Here is a 15,219-nt window from a genome sequence, read left to right on the forward strand (position 1 = left end):
CCACAAGGTCTGGGTGCTCAAAGATGTTCTGAGATGCTCATGGAGCATCCTGAGTTACGCATGAGCTGGGCTAGTCCCTGCGGGAGACTTTACATCCCCACAAGAGCTGCTGTACCTTGACAGGATTGGGCCCTCCACAGACCTTCCCTGCAGCAAGTTCCTCTTCTTTGATCTTTAGGAAAGGTCTCTGCCACCAGACTGCTCCTTGCAGTGGCACAGCCCCTGGAGGAATGACTAATTTTGGTGGAATTAACCTACCCAGAAAGCTTTTAATTCTGAAGTGATCCTTTGCTCAGGGCTGTTGTGGCATCGGTTGCTTTGTGCCTTGCTGCAGTTTCCCTGCAGGAGGGAGCAAATGAGCCTGTCCCTTGTTTAGACTTGCGTATGGTGACATAACGGCAGGGTGGAGGGGATCAAAAACCTCAGCACGGTAACGTATGGGGCAGTATATAATTGTCTCCAGCAGAAGGAGAGTCTCCGCGCTCACCTTAGCCGGTCACTTCGCCCGGCGGTACAGCCGGGGCCGGCGCAGGCTGCATTGGCAGGGGCTGGGGTTACTCCGGGGCCGGGTTGTAGCAGGGATAAAGAGGCAGAGGAGATCCCTCCAAGGCTCCCACCACCTATTGTCCCCACCCCTGTCCATCTGCGCAGCTGGAGACCTCTGGGGGCAAGTGACACCAGGGTTTGTCCATGAATGGTCTGGGGGAAGGGGAAGGAGCACAGGGAGGGCAATATAGACACAGACTTACCTCACCAGGGCTCTTAAAGAAAAGCAAGAGAGCAACCCTTTGAAGGACAATTTGGAGCGAGAGAGGAGAGCACAAATGTTCTGATTGCAACATGTGCCAGCTTTCAGGACATCTTGATGACACAGGTATGTCCAGAGTAAATTCTGTGCATATTCCAGTCGCTCACAGGTTTTGACTTTGAATATGACTTGAATTCGTGTCATGGCAACTTGCACAGAAAATTGAGTAGTTCTGCAAGGTGAGAAGAACAGCACCTGCATGCTGGAGGTTTATTTGCTCCCCGGGAAGGTGCTTTGTCAGCTGGAGCTTTTCTTGTAGTTGGGGTGAGTGCACACAGCCTCCGTGATGCAAATGTCCCAGGGTCAGCGCTGAGACGAATCTGACACAGTGGCCCAGATCTTCCAGATGTGTAAAATGTCATGACCCCATGCCTTTCAGCAGAGCAACAATCCAGCTAAAGATGTGCTTGATTATCTTCCAGAGATGCCAAGGCAGCTATGCCTCGGCATACACAAACTGTCAGGTAGCATCCTCTTCCTCTCTCAGAGGAGGGCTGCATAGTCACTAGCAGCAAAAGGTAGGTCTGGCATGCAGCATTCTTAATCAAAATAATCACTATAAGAAGGCAAAGATGATAGCATTGCTGTTATAATTGTAATGAGTCACAAATGCTATTTTGATGGTTCCCTTTGAAAGAAGTACACAAAATTCAACCGATTTAATTAAAGATCTCCCAGGCTTTGTAATCAGCATGGCCACAAATGAAGGCCAGCCTACTTTCATGTGGCAGACTACAGAAGTAGTTTTCCCATTAAAATAATAATAAAAAAGAAGCAAAAACAACATTTTTAAGAGTTTGTTTGTAATAATACGAGGACATGACATAAAGGACCTGTATCCCCTGTGTGAGCAAATGACATTTGATTAGCTGGGATAAAGCACCAAAGGTTTTGGGTTTTTTATGGTTTATGAATATATGTGTTACATTGCACAAGTCTGCTTAACTCTGCGTACGTCTCCAAGGAGTCCTAGTGCAAATTTGTTTGGAAACAGGAAAAGGAAGCAACTCACAAGGGATCAAGATCTTGACAGCTAGAAACACAAGTCTCCTACATGGTCCTGTCCTCCATCATACAACGTGATCGGTCATGTGTGGCAGTAGCCAGGGCTGGAGATAAGTGAGATGTGGGCAGGGCAGCTGTACAGAGTGCCCTGAGATGCAGTCTGGAGCTGGGTCACACCTGTGAACGCACAGAAGGATAGAAATTCCAGTTGATTATAGAAAGGGCTGAAGATATTCCAGGATGGATCCAGACAGAAAAGTAATAACAAAGCATCAGATCCACTAACTGAGACATGAATGAATCCCCAAGACCTTTCCCTCACCAGACTCAAGATGACATCTGCCCACACAAGGAGATTGTTGCATTTACCTAATTTAATTTCAGAAGCCCTTTCTGAGCATTTTCAGAACAACTGCCCAAAGCCCTGGATGCAGAAGCAGCCTTTGAGGCTGCTGAGATGTTTACATGAAAGAAGTAGGATGGGTCAATCAGCAAAGTGTTTTCTTTCTTGTCAAGCAAGCTTTGAGCATGGAGAAAGTGAGAACTTTAGCCCTAGGTGCACTTGGGGCTCTGACTACATCTCACATGGTATTGATTTGCTAGGAGGATCAGGAAACACCATGAGGCTCAAACTGGTACAAATAGCTACTGCTTCCTTTGCATCATACCATCACAGTAACTGTGAGGTGCAGTATCCCACATGCATCCAAGATTTGCTGCAAAACATCAGAGAAATGGCAAGAGGGCAGATTAATCCCGTTTACTCTGAAGAAGCCCATGATTAATACAACTTGGATGGTGTTGTAGGAAAGGGGATGGCTTAAAAAGATGGAAGGAAGTCTGTGGCTGTCCTTCGTTGATACTATATATGGTATTTGGTCAGTCCTGCTTTAGAAGCTGCAGCCAGAATTGCATTTTTATTGTATTTCTTTCTAAAGCAGAAAAAGGTCAAATAACTTCACTGCACACAAGGAGCCAGTGATGATGGATAGTGCTGCAGATGACAGCTGCTAAGTTATGAGCTCTGGTAGTGCTTGCTTGGGCAATCCAGGAGTCTACAGCCCCTGCCTGCCCTCTGCCAAGCCAGCAAGGGCATTAGATCATGTGGCCTGTCTGCTCCTGATCCACTGGGAGCCACGACTGATTTTAGCTTGTGTGGACAGGGAATTTTGTTGTTTTTGACTCATGGCCCTTTGCAACCAGAGCTGCAGTGTCTGAGGAGGGGAGAGCACCCAGCTCAGGGAACGCACGCTCGAAGCCCGGCAGCTCTTCACCTGCAGAATCAGTCAGCTCCTGCCCGGGATAGGGCTTCTCTGCATCTCCCTCTGCCCATACATTTCCCCTCACCATTGCTGGAGGAATGGGACTGCTCAGCACCTGGGCAGTACTTGTAAAGCCCTTTGGCAGCTCAAGATCAAGCTGGCCACACAAGAAAAGAGACTCTGGGTTATCATCCTTAGAAAATCACGGCAGCTTATTTCCAGGGTCTTTCTTCTGTTATTATTTATTCCTATCGCTAACAGTATTGTAACATGAGTAACCCAGGACCCTGGCAGTGTTAGGAGCTGTAGAGGCAGAGATAGATGCTATATCAGCTCACCAAAGAGGTTATTCATAGACCATAAGTAAAGCAAGTGAAGGCAGATGACCACAGAGGAGGAGCTTGTGGGATAACTGGGCTCAGTCAATCAGCAAGAAGTGAAGGAGGCTGCACCCACATTTGAGAAGTCACAGAGGATCACAGCTCCTTGCCTGTCCCATCCCATGACCAAGAAAGTCATAAGCTCGCCTCTATCCTCTGCCCCCTGAAATCTCAGAGCACCTTCCAGCTTGCCTCCAGATCAGACGCATTAACGGGATGGGGCTTCCACACCAGGACTGAGGTCCAGCCTCTGTCCCAGCTACAAACTGGCCATCCCGGCTTCTCAGGTTGGCTGATCTGTGCACCCATCTTCTTGGGGCTCAGATCTTGGAATCGGTCTGTCCTCTCTGCAACGGCCTCCACCTAGGCTCCAAAGCGTCCAGGGTCTGCGCTTTCTGCTCTCTACCCGAACCATCACTGACAACTAGTGCTGCTGCAAATGCAGGAACATCCCCCCTTCCTTCCACTCCCCTTTTACATCTGCTCTACATTTGCATCTCAGAAATTAGAGAACTTAGTTATGCGGAATTACATAGCTAGGGCTGGAGTATGGAACTGATTGGGTATTCAAGCTAAATAAGACGAGTTTAAAGATCTTTCCAGGAAATTGAGTGGAACACCCAAACTGACATTCGGTATTAAATATTATATTTGTGCAGTTGCTCTTTATAGCCCGTTGGCATTGAACATCTGGGAGCACGATTTATAACATGCAGAAACTGAATACCTGCTTAAAATTATGCTCATCAGAGCTCAGAAATTAAAATATTACTGTGTACCCTCTGAGCCAGTCCATTTGTAAAAGGCAGGGCTATTAAAATATGATTAGTTGAGCCATATCTGGTCTCAGAAATGTCATACACCATTACAGCTGAAAAGACTTTGATGCGATGCTATTGGCAGAGCCTGCTGCCTGATCAGCAGCAAGATGCCAAAGGAGGAACTTTGCAAAGACTTGCCCCAGCACCAGGAGGGAAATTAAAAGGAGCAGGGAGCCTCGGAGCTCGGATTGTGCAGGCTGGGGTGCCTCACCTGCCCCTGCCACAGCCCTGCTGCGATCCTGGCTCTCGGTCCCCAACACGTTCCTGCTTCCAAGAGCTCCGCGCGCTTCATGGGTGGTCGGGATTGCATTCCCCCTTCCCCCTCTTGCCGGAGAGTAAAATCCAAACAGCAACCACAAAAAACCTGCAGGACCGGGCTCAGGTTGGGGTAATTATCATCTTTTGCTTTTTGCATCACAATGATATATATATGTGTGTGTGTGTATATACATATATATATAAATCCTTTGCAATACACAATTGTCTCTCCTAACGAGGCAGATTGACCTAATCAGGTCGGCATTGCGCAGCGTTAATTACTGTAAACATTTTTGTGCTGAAATCTCTGCAAATTACCCCACCAGCAGGGCCGAGGCAAGGGGGCTTCTCTCTGGGGGCCTCTGCTGATCTGCGGCTGCAGGTGAAGCCCTCCAGGTCTGGGCTGCTCTCAGACCCGGCGATGCCCAAGGGCCTTCGAGGCCATCGCCTGCCTTGGAAAACCCGCAGCCAGGAGCCAGTCCGAGGTATCGAGCGGACGGTGCAATTACAACAGCAACAAAATCCCCCCGGGCCAGCCCTTGTTCTCCATAATTGAAGACATTTCCCATCGTTGGGTGGCTTTTCTTTTTTAAGTATGTACTAGAAGAGATATCCGAGAAGAGGCAGCTTTGGAACAACAACGCTGAGATACCGTTATGGGCTCCAAGGTCTTGGGGCCGAGGCTGGGCAAGATCCCAGCCGTCACCCCCCGGCCTCGCTGCCCTCCTCTCGCCTCACGCCGTGCCGAAATCCCGGCGAAAGCGGAGGCAGTGTCGCCCTCCCCAGCCCAGCGGGAGCTGCCTCTCCCCGGCTTTGTCAGGGCTTATTACTCCGTGTTTTCACACTTATCCCCAAGGTGTTGAACTCGCCCTGAAGGTTAATTAGTAATTTATTGCGCTGTCATCAGTTCGAGGTTACTAATGGCTTCAATTTAGCCCCAGGGTTTTCAGAGCTTTTTTTTCTTTCCTTTTTCCTCCCTTCCTTTTCTCCTGCCTGCTTTGGACGAGCTAGGATTTGCAGTGCATGGGAAAACGGGCAGGTCTGCTAGGAAAAGCCCCTGGAAATAAGGTCCAAAGGGGCAGCAGGAATCCCCCCTTCCCAGCGCAGTGCAGGGACTGGCGGGGATGGCTGAGGCCCTGGATCCCTGGCCCTGTTTGGCGGGTGAATCCGACTGCACTGCAAGAACCCCCTGCTTCCCGGGGACCTTGGGGCCCCTCTGCCGGCGGGGACGCCCGGGCAGAGCTCCCCGGCACTGGGTGCCCCAGCTCCATCCCCCCCGCTTCCCCGCCTGGCCTGCTGCAGCGCCTCTCGCAAAGCAGCCGCCCATCGATTTTTGGAAAATAACCACATTTCCTGTGTTTATACAGGCCGTTAGGTAAACTGGCGGTGGGAAGGGGGGAGCAACGGGATGCGAGCTGACGGTCGGGGCTGGCCGGGCCGGCTCCGCAGCCTGCATCCCGCTCGGGAAGGGACGGCGCGGGGCGGAAACGGTGCGCGAGCGGGGACGGGCTGTGCGGAGCAGCCGTGCGCGGGAAAAGGGGCCTGTCCCCTCGGCGCAGGGCTGTGCCCGGGCATTTCGGGGTGCTCGTGTGTCCTGGGAGCTCCCGGTGCACCCTCACCTCCCGTTCCGCCGGGCGTGCGAGGGAGAAGGGACACTGGGAGGTCTCAGGAAAAAGAGAAGAATTAGGTCAAATCAAGAATAAGGGGGAATTTCTTTCAACCTAAGGGCTGCAACAGATCTGCAGCATGCACGAGGGTGCAGACAGATGAGCAGGGCATGCAGGTAAGGCCGCGGCCGAGGAGACACCCGGCCACGATGCCGTGCATCCGGATGTGCTGCCGCTGGGGGACGAATCAGTCCAGGGAGAATGGTGCAAAGGTGCATTTCTAGGAGCCGTGTGACCTGAACAGCCGGAAGGGAAAAAGGTACAGCCACTTCTCTGGATTTTGATTAAAAAAATTAGAATAGGAATCTATATTTAGCTTTCGCCTTCAGACACAGCATGTGGATTCCTAGAGTAACATCTGCTATTCCCCTCCCCTGTTTAATTTATGGCCGTTAACTTTAGGGCTAAGGACAGTTTATGGAAAAAAACACCTGCTTTCTCCTACTCCCAGGGCAAGGATGGAATTTTCTCTGACTCTGCATCCTAAATAAAGCTCCGTTCCAGGCCCCGATGATTCATAGCACGGCTCACGCACACATGCCTTATGTTAGGAGGCCCTGTCAGAGGCTCGTGCCCCCTTCTCCGGGACCGAAGCGCAGGCTTTGCACCGAGCTCATTTATACACTTCACTATCCCTTCCGCAGAGCCAGGCTGAAACCTGAGCCCTGGGGCTGGGGTGCCCCGGCATGGTGGTAAAACCCACGCAACCGCTTGCGGAAAAGTGCTGGGATCACTGTCTACGCCAGGGTCATTTGGAGCGTGGCCAAAGCCACCCGGTGCTGGTCTGCATTTCTACTCCCATCTCTCCTCCAAATGCACCTTGCACATGTACCGAGCTCAGGCCCATCCTTGCTCCGCTTGCTAAGTAATGCGGTATCTCGGCCCTCCAACACAGATCCCTGGCTCTGCTTCTGTCATTATAAAAGATCGTCTTTCCATGACCGAGCTTTCAGTCATGGCCGCTTGTCAAAAAGAAAAAAAAAAAAATTTCAAAATGGAAATTGTTGGCAGGGAACTGATGATAAAACCTGGATGCTCTTCCAAGCTCATGTTTGAAAACTGATAGCCAGCGCTCATGCAGCACGCAAGGGCCCCCCACGTAGACACCCCTCGTCCCGAGCGCCGCGTTGCACCCGGTGCGGAGCCCGGGGAGGCTTTGCCCGCTCCGGACAGCCGTGCAGACACGCCGTGCGCCCGATGGCCATGCCGGAGACCACATTTGCTGGTTTCTATGCATTTTTACAGGGGGAGCAAAGCAAGGTGGTGGTGGGGAAGCATATGACTAATCTTGCAACCTTTCCTTTTAGTGTTTAAGAGAAACTAAGTCTGTTTACAATAAAAAGGAGCGATATTTTTCATCCTTCCAAATGGAACAAGGGTTATATAAACAAAATAACCTCAGACACAGCAAACACCTGTTGGAGGGAACTGGCTTTAAAAGACACGCAAAAACTATCTATCTATCTATCAAGACTTCTTGTTGACTAGTGGTCAAGTTCAAGTTGAAGTGCACAGCACTGATTTGCTGATCAGGGAAGGCTGTGATAAGCAAAAGCATTAGCAAATGCCCACGGTTTTTGCTCAGGAGGTCAGCAAAGGAAGAAGGAACTGCTTTCTGCCACTTGAAATAAGTTTAGGTCTGCACGTTGCTAGATAATTTCTCAACTGGATTGAAGCAGTTTTTCCTGTACTCCAGTATCTCACTTCCAAGAAGAAACCTCAAATCAGGAAGTTATGGAATAACCTGTCATAAGTCTCCATGTCTTCCTTATACCCTTTAGCTCAGGTTTCAGTTTTGCACCAAAACATGTAGGCTTTTATTTCTTCCAAACTTCTGAGGTTTTGATTTTTTCCCAAACTAATCAAATTGAATGCAAATATGTTCACATAATCCTACAGTCTGGGTTTGAAATCTTCAAGCTCTTTGGCTTTACCAGTGTCTTGTGGTGGTGAGTTCCATAGATTAATTATGCATTTGTTTAATACAAGGCTACATCATCTCTTTACTAATTTCTGGCCAAATGAAACTAAATCAGTTATGGAGATTTTTACAAAAGTTTTTATGTTTTTTACAAAAGCTTTTCAAGACCATCCAGCTCCTTGAGCAGAACTGTGCTAGGGAGGTGTTCTACCTGAGAGCCAGCCTCTGAATCAACGCAACGGAGTGGACTTTGGGAACCTGCTGTGAGAACATGCCAGGAGATACCACAGAGTTTTCAACCACTTCAGTGCTTAAAGCAGACACACAATCAGCACGGCAAGTGCACGCTCCCGTTTTTGTAGAGCAAAACTCATGGCTCTGCCAGTTTCATAGCAGGTTGTGCAGCGCCAGACAGACTCCATGCTCCAGCCACGAAGGGTCCAAATTTGACACAGGTCCCTGATGGGGACAAATCTCAGGACCTGCAGAATTCAGCAGATGCCTGTGCCAAAGTGGCTGAGACCTCTTGGCAGGACAGCCCGTCTTTTCCCTTCTTCATCCCCCCCAAAAAGCCTGGTATGGCCTGAGGCTTGCTGGAGGTTACAGCCCCAGGAGGTGGCTCTGGCAGGCAGCAGCTAGTGGTGTTGGAGGCCCTGGATGAGCAGCTCTACTGGAGCCGTGCCTCTGGATCAGGCCCTTGTCCTGGGGAGTCCACAGCTGGATATTTTGTTAGAGTTTGGCATTTGACCCATGAAGTCCAGAACACCTCAGCAGTAGGTGTGTGTGTGACGACTCTGTTGCATAGTCTGACTGGAATGAAAGAAATGAGCACAGGCTTCTCCAAAATAACACAGCAGGAAGGCAGGTAATTCTCCAGAAGCAGTTCCCCTTTCCCCCGAGCAGTGATATTCCCTACGAGCTGTGACAATAGGAATTTTCAAATTACCACTCACAGTTACGACAATTTCATCCTTCTTGTATTTTTTTCCCTTTTTTTTCCCTCCAAGAGCGAGGCAGAGGAATATTATCTGTCCCAGCACACCATGAGGCAGATTTCTCAGCTTGCATAAATCAGTGCAGCTCCACTGAAGTCATGGATGCCTGCCAGCTTACACCTATTCAGGAATCTGGTCCTGTGTTTTTATATCTCGTATTTCGACCAGCCTCCTTTAGTGAGGCTGAAGGAGGCTTCAGCAAAGTACAAACTACCTGTTTATCTGACATCTGATCCCAGTTGACAAACTGACATTGCAGGACCAGGTGTACTGGAAACATGGCTGATAACACAGAGGAAAACATTGTCTTCCGCTGTGTGTGTGCACGGTTGTATTTCTCCTGAAAGGTTTGCAAAAAAACATTTTTCCACCTGTAACTAGAGAGGCTGCCTCGCTCTGGCCTGTGCTCTGTAATGCACTCTGACAGGCCGTGTGTAATATCATTTCCCTGCTTTCAACCTCGTTCCAAGTTCGGAAATCCAGCAGGCTGGGTGGAGGACTGCTCTGCTGGAAGAGGGGGTGGGCTATTTGATTTTCAAGTTTTCATTTCATTGCCTGATTCTTTCAGAGGCATTTGGACTCTGAAAAGAGCAAATTTTGCCTCAAATTCAATACAGCGCACGCAAACTGAACAACACGATAAACCAGGTCAGCCTTTGACACTGTATGGATGTAAGACTTTGTGCTTGTGCAGTACAAAAGGAGAGAAGGAGTTGCTCTTGGTCCTAACCTAATAGAGACGTTGATACAGGTGGTTAATGCTCAGCATGATCTGAAGTCAAGGTGTGCCTCAGGCTTGCAAATCTCTGCAGTCACTTGGCACCCAGTTCACCATCTGCCCACAATAGCCTCTATACCATCTAATGTAAAAAATGCCCAAGCTTTTACTACGTACTTTGTACCTGTATTTTATGCATATTATCCAATTAAGAAAATACTGCTGATCTATTTCAGTCCAAAAGTTAGAGGCATTAAAGATCAGAAATGGCACACTAGGTTGATGCACGTTTCCTCTGTGAAACATCCTCTCTGTGACCAAGGGGAGAGACTGAAACATAGCGTTTCACCGTGGCACTAGTTACCCTACAGCATCAGGCCTTGGTCACAAATGTCTCTTTTTAATTTGTACCCGTGTCTCTTATCTACCAAAACAGCATAATCTAATGAGCAAATAAGAACCATAATTTGCTTTCCTAGCACTGCACCAAAGACACACTTTCTGCCCACTTCCTTATTTTTCCTGCTACTTTGGTTTGTCACTCCTTTCCCTGTAAAACTACTCATGTGCATTTTGGGGAAGGAGCCAGTAAGTCAAACTTCTTAACATTTTCTAACATGAAATCTAGCATTTCATCTTTAAATACTTATTCAGTTTGTTCCTTAATATAGTCTTAATATAGCTACTTTACAGTGTTCCAGTAACAGCTAGGCACCATCTCATAGTAGTGACTCATCTTCTTATCCAAGACTATACGTATTCATTACAAAAACACACAGTTGAGCACTCTCAAATATTTATCTCACCCCAAAATAGAGATAGGCCTAGTATCAGTAGATCTGAGCCCAGGTTCACATCCAAGTTCAGATCCCAAGTTCTCAGCTCACACCTCACTTCCTAGAAAGGTCAAATCTAAACAGCTCTGCTCTGAGGTCTTTGTACTGTTTCATGCACAGCAGTGGAAAAGTCGTCTCATTCAGTCTTGGGATTGCACTTGCTTGAATCAGCCAGAGCAATGACACAAGCTGAATCCAGCACAAGCTTTGTTGGTTCAAACCTGCAGGAGATCCTCAAGGGACAGGAACACGACTGGGAGCCCTACAGCCCAGCATCTCAGAAATTCCGCTTGCCAGAGGGAGTCCTGGGAGATGTGAACATGACTGCAAGCCCAGCTTTGAGTTTCTAGTGTCACATCGTAGGACTGACTTGCTATAGATCAGGTTGGAGCAAATTCTGATCCCACTCCCACTGATTTTGCAACATTGCAAAAAGCACAGACACTAGCCAAGCCATTCTTCTATAAACAAGAACAGAATCAAGTGCATGAAACTTGGACCTGGACAGAGGTGCTCAGATCCAACTTGCTGGCTTGAGCTTTCCTGTAACTAACGTCCAACTTGGGCAATGTGAACAATAGAGCAGAACTTGCATGACTTTCTCTCCCTTTCCCAGCCTGTCCAAGGAGCCATCATTGTCCCAGTCAAGAGCTTTCTAACACATATGCACCCGCTCAAGATCACCTTTGGCTGCTTCTTTTCCACCTTCTGGAATCCAGAATTATCTCTGCTGATTGCTTCCAATTATAACACATTCTTGATTTTTCGACTTTTCAGATAATATTGAAACTTCTTCCAAGCAACTCTGCTTTCTTGCCAGTACCCTTTCAAGCTGATGGGAGATGCATGTGTCTTGTATCTCACAAGACTGGCTTCTAACTCCAACCATTTGGGGACAGCAGAATCGTGCCAAAGTACTATGTACAATGCAAAGTTGGGCTAACGCAAAGAAGGCATTAAATTAATAGCAGTTCAAAATGCATCAGTACTTTCAGTTTGATTTATTCCTTAGCTGGTAGAAATCCAAACTGAAGGTACAGACTAAGAAAATAAAATAACAGCAATCACAGGCTGGAATAAGATAATATCTCCCCAAACCGTTTCACATAAGTGAGTGCTGGGCAGGTCAGCTGCCTTTGGATGGAGCTCCACAGAGGTAGGTGTCTTTCACTGCTTTCCATGGACTAATGGAGGAATCAGCCACCATATCGCAAATTCAAGCATTAAGCGCAGATGATCAGTCCTACAAAGGGCTTTGTAGAATCATAAGTCTGGGCTGGCCTTAAGCATGTGGCCACAGCTATTTTGTCTGTGCCAGGTCTCCGGAAAACCCAGCTGTAACAGTAGCTGTTACTACCTGGTTCTGTCGCTCTCTGTCTTCCCCCTCCAATTCCTGCTCCCAGCATAGCAGCAACAAAATCCCAGCTTGGCTCTGGCCCCCGAGTCTTTAGACAACAACGTGTAGCTTTGTCTAAGCTGACCAGAAACCCTGAACCTCTTTTCAAAAATCTCCGTTCCATCGAGGCCAGTGTGTCAGGTCCTCGGTGGCTGCATATCTCACTGAATCCACTGAAGCCGTGCTGACGCATGCCACCTGACCGATTTGGCCCGATAGCTTTGGATTTTGACTTCAATAGGGAGAAACTCCGGGCCTTCATGACTTTTTGCTGACCCCAGAAGAGTTTAAAGCAATAAACTGTTCTCTTGTCATGTGCAGCTCCCCTAGGATTGCTCAGGAAAACAGTCCGCGAGGCCGCAGCGAAGCGTTTGCAAGGTAAGCAGCAGCCCAGCGCTCGGAGAGCACAGCAACGCCGCTACGACTGAGCCCATTAATTGCTCTCCATCGCCCCCAGTGATTTTTAACATTTCGTAATCCTCTGCTGGCTGACAGCTGGATTCTTCTCTAATTAGAAAACAGTTGTATTTGAAAAATCAGACATTTCCTGGAATTTAAATGACCAATTTCCCACCATTCAGTATCCAAGAACACGATCCTGTGTTTCCATTTGTAACACACTGGAGAAAATCATTGGGTCATACTGGATAACTAGGGGAAGAAAGGATTTTGATGACTTGATTTTCCCATATTAAAAACACACGTTCCTAGGTCTTCACATTCTGGCTAATCTTGTAAGCCTTTTTTTTCTTTCTTTTCAGAAGGAAATAATATCATTTGCTGGTGGAATTGCGATTCAATGTTTTTAAAAGGCAGCGTATTCTTAAATACTGTAAATAAATCTTTCAAAGACACAGCTGACAGGTGACTATGCAGTTATCCATTTGTGCCTTAGGAAGCATGCCTTTGTTCATAATCAATGCAGAATAAATATTAATTTTTCCTTAACCAGTTGTCACATTTTCTCTCTACTGCAAATTACTGTAATATTAAGAAATGAAAAACTCTAGACTCTCAAGTCTTAGGCTATTGAAAAGACAAAATAAAAAGTCCTGGGGCAGCTGCTGGCCTCCAGGAAACTCCATGAACTGAGACTTATGGACCTGCATCCTAACTACATCCTTGGGGAACAGCGGAGAAGACAGAGCCCTGAACACTCGCTCCAGAGGAGGCAGTAACAGCAGTGCAGTTTGTCAGCACATCTTCTCAGTTGCTATTTTCTGTTCCAGAACCCACAGTTTCAGATATACTTTTTTTAAAAAATCATTCTCTAGCTCTTCTGCTCATGGGAAAAAAATAACTTTTCAACTGTAACTGATTAAAGAGGTTGTTGCCTGAGTTTGCAAGCAGCCTGAAATGAGAGTTGGAAAAAAATCGAAAAGCCTGTTTGTGCCTGTGAACTATGTACCGTGACTTTGTGAAGGGATGTCCTTTAACTGTGTCTTTGCCTTAGCTAAGAGAGGACAACTGCAGATGGAAAATAAGTATCACATACTTAAAGTGACCTTTGAAGCTGTGACTACATGAAGAGAGCTGCCCAGATGGGAAACCTTGAGGCAAGAGCTTGGAAGTCATTGCATCTGGGGCATCTGCATACCAAGTAGTTTCTAGAGGAAACTATTTTGTTTGGGAAAGAAATTATATTGCACTGGAATTCAAAGAACATATGCTTTTTTTTTTCCCTTTCCCTTGGGGCAGCTGGGTTTTCCCTGGAATATTCCACGGTCTTGTCTGTATTTTAGTGTCACAAGTAAGAAATACATGAATGAGTTGAACTACCACCATCTTTTGCTAGAGTCAAAACCTCTCTAGCCTGGAGGATGCATCAGTCCATTGCCTCCTGCTCATCTTGGGAAAGACCTTGCCAAAGGACCTCTCTTTTACTCCCTTTGCCTCGGTGAGGAAGGTTGCAGCAGCTTTTGTGCCGCTGCTAAGCATGTCTCTACGCCCCTTCCGTCCTTGGCTACCAGCTACCTCCCGCCTGCAGCTCAGCAACCAGGTCTGCATGGCACTGTGCTTGGGGCAAAGCTTTCGGGGAAGGCAGCCGTGCAGGCAGCAGGTATTGCTATGCCAGCACGTAGGCACGCGGAGCCATCCCGGAGGCAGCCTAGGGCCTCTCCGCTCGGACCGCGGGGCATTTGCACAGCCCAGCTCACAAGGTGACCACGGGGCAGAGAGTCTACAGCATTACCCCAGCGCTGAGTCTTGTAAAGGACGGTGAGAAGCTGAGGCAAAGGCTCCGGAAAAGACTCAAATCCTCATGCTCTATAGTTTGTCCCCAGACAGTGCGTTATCCGACGTATGGTTTGCCAAAGGCATTTAAAAAGCTTCTTTGGCCTTCAGCAAGGAAAAGGGAAGATGAGGAAAACACCTGTTTTAAGGAATAGGAGCAATTCTGGAAAGCATATGAGGAGACTTCCAAAGGGGTTTTAAAGCAGACTTGTCAAGTAACTTAAATGGAAATGTTATTCCTGAAGTTTATTCCAAGATTTGTGCGTACTTAACCCATAAACCCATAGCAAACAAACACGGTATAAAAGCCCCAAGGGTAAATAGAAATAACAAAGCCTGTGTAGATCAGTATAGCTGTGCTGAAGGAAAACTTTCTGGAAGAGTATGTTTGATTCATTTTCAGTCTTCCTGCCAGTGAGTGGTTTTATATAGTGCACAGGAGAATATATCTCAACCAGTTAAAGACTGCTTAGCAGGGGCACCGCAGCCCGTTTAGCAAAACCTGTGATGCCAAGCTAAATCTTAACCCAGTCATTAGCGCTTAGAAGGTACGTGAAGATTTTTAATAATAAGGAAGGTTAAACAGAGATGTCTGTTTTTCATAATTGCGCAGTGCTCCCAAGACAGCTGTTCAGCCATCTTGAAAATCAATGTTTTGATGCCCTTTGAACCTTCTTTTCCTGTTGAGTGTCTCTCCTACAGGTTGCTCCCCAGGATGAAAACAATAAAAGCAAATATATAACAGTAAAGGCCTGAGGTTAATGTCTTTAACAAGATAATGTTACTTAAGGGAACTGTAAACCAAATCATTCCTAAAATCCATTTGTTCCTTGCAATCTAGAATATATTATGAAACCATATGTGTGCATGGATGTGTACATAACTTGAAAGGTTTTTTTACAGTAATATGACTGCATTTT

Source organism: Dromaius novaehollandiae, chromosome 13 (assembly GCF_036370855.1).
Source record: "Dromaius novaehollandiae isolate bDroNov1 chromosome 13, bDroNov1.hap1, whole genome shotgun sequence".
NCBI lineage: Eukaryota > Metazoa > Chordata > Aves > Casuariiformes > Dromaiidae > Dromaius > Dromaius novaehollandiae.